Source organism: Triticum aestivum, chromosome 2D (assembly GCF_018294505.1).
Source record: "Triticum aestivum cultivar Chinese Spring chromosome 2D, IWGSC CS RefSeq v2.1, whole genome shotgun sequence".
NCBI lineage: Eukaryota > Viridiplantae > Streptophyta > Magnoliopsida > Poales > Poaceae > Triticum > Triticum aestivum.
This window is the reverse complement of record NC_057799.1, coordinates 167,927,017-167,932,061: the sequence shown is the minus strand read 5'-3', so window position 1 is coordinate 167,932,061 and position 5,045 is coordinate 167,927,017. Positions and strand designations below refer to the sequence as shown.

General features: G+C 48.2%; 1 long non-coding RNA gene across 1 annotated transcript; it reads left to right on the top strand.

Moving 5' to 3' along the window:
* The first annotated feature begins 818 nt into the window (after positions 1 to 818).
* On the top strand, positions 819 to 3,194 carry LOC123049115 (uncharacterized). The gene is made up of 3 exons (XR_006423447.1): positions 819 to 1,033; positions 1,109 to 1,357; positions 1,938 to 3,194. It is a non-coding gene; the product is annotated as an uncharacterized lncRNA (long non-coding RNA).
* The last annotated feature ends 1,851 nt before the right edge of the window (positions 3,195 to 5,045 follow it).

The window sequence follows — 5,045 nt, the reverse complement described above, 5'->3', positions numbered from 1 at the left end:
CTGGCCCCAAAACCACTCCAAAGTTGGGGGGTCCGGCGCAACCTCGTCCGGCGGCGCATAGGGGTCCTCCTCGTCGCTCCTCTACGACTAAGCGTCCTCGGGGGGCGGCGCCTCCTCGTCGGTGCGTGGGCAGATCGGCGGCGCCATGGTCTGTAACATCCCAAATTTTTAGATTTGGAATGTTAATAGGTCATTGTTTTTGCCATCGTGATTTCTATGCTTATTTAAATTTTCTGAATATTTAAAGTGTTTTCCAACTCAAGGCAATATATTTGAAGTGGAGATAATATGACTTCTCCCCTATTAATTATATTTGGAAAGCACTAAGAATATATTCTGGTGTCTACCTAAATTATTTTGTCTTTATAGAAACTCAAATTTATTTTATATTTGTTATTATATTGCGCTTTATGCGCTTTTTTTGCATACAATATTTTTCCAAAATTTTAGTTGTGTTGTAAAAATGTTCACTGTTTTATATAGTGGTAATAATGTTTTACTGTGTGTTTGTATTAATTTTGGAATGCGTTAGGTATTTTGTATTTTAGACATATTTATTTGTTGTGCGGTATAAATATTTTAGACAGTTTTTATTGTTTACTGGGCGGCAGCCCAGCACTGTGCGCGACCAGCGGCCCAGCTATCCCTTCGCCCGCGCGCGCCATGCAGCCAAGCAGCTAGCAGGCCAGGCCAGCAGCAGCACCGCAGGCCACGACCCCTTTCCCTTTTGTTTTTTTTTTCTTCTTCTCCACACCCAAGTCCCGCTGACACTGGACCCCGCCAGGTCGTCTTCATCCTAGAGACGGACTCCTGCACGCGCACGAGTTCTTCACTGTCCCGATCTAAATCCTCATCCAATCGACTCATCTGTTGCCCCTAGTACATGCATGACCCCATATAAATACTCCCTGTGTCCTCTTGTTCGAGTTTTGCCAAAATCACCATCGCCCTTGCCCTATCAAGTCGTCCCGATCTCGCCGAAGTTCGGCCGCCATAGAAGCTTTCCGCCGGTCAAACTCGTCACCTGCAGAAGGTTTCCGCCCCGACCTATCCTTCTGTATTGTTCGCTTTGAGATTCCCTCTCTCCCTCAACTTCTAGTTCGCGCAGGGGAGCAGCGTAGCGACCGCATCAACCTCGACCAGAGCCAGTTTCCAATGCCACCGCTCCAGCCGGTCACTGTCGCCACCGGAGCAAGCTCCAATTGTGTCGGAGGTCACCCACTTCATCTCCATCGCGCTCTCCACTCGTAGGTCATATCTTTGTAGCCGGAGGCCCTCTGTAGCCGTCGCCCGCATCACCACCGAGCCGCCGGCGCCGTCCTTCTCCAACTCCGACGACGCCCCGCTCTGTTCTCAGGTGAGCACGTCTCCCTGCCGTCTGATCTTCTTTAAACGGCCGGGATTAGATCATCTGTGTTTTTTTTTTCCGAACCGTTATCTGTTAAGTTGCGGCCGTCCGTCGTTTAACCTCCACAGCGAACACATCACCGGCAATAGTAATGCGCCACGTGGCACATCCACAGCCGCAGCAGTTCTTCGAAGAGATCTATTTTTGACACAATATTCTTTTGACAGATTCCATATCAAAATTGCATTTAAGTATATCTTGAGATCCGTAATTCCAAATTAAATGATTCTTTCTCCTATATACTCATATTGACTAGGAGCATCCATTAGAACCAAAATTTCACAATTTTGAAACTGTTTAAATTTGAATTTGCTCAAATTTGAATTCAAACTTCAGGAGGCCATATCTTTTAAACCGTTGATCCAATTTAGTTGATTCTTTTTGCATTGTGATCCTACTAGCATGTAGATAATATTTACCTACTGATATGTTCTGTTAATTAAGTTTTTATTTGAATTCGTTGATGTTTACTTTATTGTAGTGTTATGTGAGTACGGCTTATTTATCGGTGCCTCCGTTAATCGTATAGATTGTCCGGAGTGCGAAGCAGGTCGGAATTAATCGTTAGAGTACTTCAACGGCGTTCAAGGCAAGTTTGCACTTTTGATTTTTCTCATCCTATATTCTGCTATGCGTGTGTGGTTTTATGCTATGATATATGATTGGCCTGATATGTGCATGTTGTTATGTTTTGGTATTGATTGTATTATGTGTTGGTGTGATCAACTTGCTATGTTAGAAGTGGGCATGTGTGAAGTGATCCGTGGAAGTGGTGAGTGTTATAGCCGTAGGCTCGGGATTATTAACCAGGTGAATGCGTCACTGGCAGAGCGCTCTATTGTCCCTAGAGAATGCGCCATTGACAGAGCGCACTTGAGGCGAGGTATAGTTTTCGGAACATAAATCAGGTGGATGCGTCCTTGGCAGAGCGCTCTATTGTTCCTAGAGAATGCGCCATTGACAGAGCGCACTTGCGATACTTCTAAAGTTCTTGTCATGTTTACTTAGAATCTTTGGGTTATCTTGGGCGAGTAAATTAGAGACGGTTGTGAGTTCAGGTAGTGGAGGTAGGTGAAGACATTCTTCTATAAACTAACTTGTGTGTGTTTTGTTTGTCATACATTGCTTTGTGGATGTAGGTTTGCTATATCATATTGTGTGATTTGCCAATACATTCAATGTATTGACCCTTTGTGGCTGCAACTTATCATGTTGCGGGATTTTCAGATGATCAATGAGATATAATAGGGTCGCGAGTCTTCACTCAACATGTTCTCCAGTGGGCATTGACGGGACTCATCGTTTGCTTATGCTACATTTCCGCTGTTATTATTGAATATAGTTAGCCATGTGCTACTCAGTGTAATACTTTATGAATTCTGGATCATACGTTATAGTAAATGATGCACTTGTTATTTGATATTCATATGTACTGTGTGTGCTAGCGAGTCGATCCAGGGACTAGCACTGTAAGCACAGAGACATCGAATCTTATCAGGTTCGGGTCGTTACATGGTCCAGATTTGAGAGACAGAGAGAGAGAGACGAGCGAGGGGAGGATGTAGATGAGAATGCAGGTGGGACGGCGTGAGCAATGTAGTATTTATTGGCGGCCAAAATCTAGACCGACGAGAACAGTACACAAGCCGATAGCAGGAATTTACGGGTATTGTAGTTTGAATTACACACAATTCCCGTAGCAAAAGTCATGTGTGAACTTAATAGCTGATGGTTTCCAATACATAACCGTGTCTGATTAATAATTCGTGCCACTCACCTTCCAAACATCGAGGCGCGAAATAGAGTGCCAATCATCTGGGGCCGGTTGTCTTGCCAAATCTTTACATTTTCTTTTTTGAACACCAGATATTTACATCGTCTGATGATTTTTTAATTTTTTGGAATTTAAACGCCACGGCACTCCATGCATGTGTCCAAGCCCTGACACCAATATGTGTCGGTGTACAAAAGAAGGGGCGCACCTTTGTACCCCTTTACCTGTGCACTGACAGTCGGAGCCGCGCCCACGGCCGCACCAAGCAGACAGGGGAGGTGAACCGAGGTAAAACCGAAGCCCAACACAAGACGATCAAGAGCAACGCCAAGGCCGAGACCACAAAAGAGTAGAGAGACGAAGCAGGTTCCCCCGGCAAGACCCTTGCCGGGGCAGCCTCCGCGGCCCCGGCAAGGCCCTTGCCGGGGCAGCCTCCGCGGCCCCGGCAAGGCCCTTGCCGGGGCGGCTCGTCCAACACCAGCGGAGCGCACCACCCTTGAGCCCACGGTCCCCAACACCATCAACCACGTTGGGCCAGGGCTCGGGAGGCACATGGTGGCATGCAGATCTTTGTGAAGACAAGGAATATTCAAGATCAGATGAGGATTAAAAGACGGCGATCCTCGGCAAGATCCTTGCCGAGGGGAGCCACAAGACCCCTGGCAAGATCCTTGCCGGGGACAACAGCACGCCACGGCGAGGCCCTTGCCGGGCCACCCGGCAAGGCACTCGCCAAGGGCGCCAGCAGGGCCACCTCCAGGCCCGCACCAGCCAAGTCTCCACCGCCGTTTGCATGCAGCTGCCAGCCCAACCAGCTGGGCAGGCACCTGCGTGGCAACATGCAGCTCCCAGGCCAACTCAGCAAGCGCCTGCGTGGCGGCATGCAGATCTTCGTGAAGAATTTGCCACCTCAGCTGCCTGCCTGCCTACATGGCGCCGCATGCATCGCTGACCAGCGCGCGTGTCAAAGCAAGGAGGAGCGCGACGGACGGGATGGGCCGCGTTCCCGTCCCCAATAAAGCAAGGGGACACCTAAGCGATGCATTAAATGCGTCTTGTCCTGTAATACGAGCGATAAGCTCGTAGCACTGTACGCCTTTCCACCTCCTGTGTGCCACTGTGGTAGCCTCTTTCGACTATAAAAGGAGGCCCATGGCGTACTGGAGAAGGATTCAGCTCTTTGGAATGACCCAGCCACCGTAGCTAGTTGGAAGGCTGAAGAACACTCCATACATCCACCAAAGAAGGACTAGGGTTTTACGCATCCTCGCGGCCCGAACCTGGGTAAACGATCCTTGTGCTGACTACTAATCCTGCTCTTCTTGCAACCTTGCGTCCCGGCAACCGTAGTAGGGATTCTTGTGATCCCAAGGTGTCGTTTCCCACCGACATCTTTGGCACGCCAGGTAGGGGGCGCAATTGTGAGAATCTGGTCTAGTAGTTAGTCTAGCGTTTCTTCATCGCCATGGCTCCCAAGAAGAAGACGGCCACGGCGATCGGCTCGTTGCTACCTCTTGAGCACTGCGTTGGTTTTCCCTTGAAGAGGAAAGGGTGATGCAGTAAAGTAGCGTAAGTATTTCCCTCAGTTTTTGAGAACCAAGGTATCAATCTAGTAGGAGGCTACGCGCGAGTCCCTCGCACCTGCACAATACAAATAAATCCTCGCAACCAACGCGGTAAGGGGTTGTCAATCCCTTCACGGTCACTTACGAGAGTGAGATCTGATAGATATGATAGGATAATTTTTTTGGTATTTTTGTGATAAAGATGCAAAGTAAAGAAAGCAAAATAAAGACGGCGCCAGAAATAGCTTGTCGTAGGGAGATTAATATTATGGAAAATAGACCTGGGGGCCATAGGTTT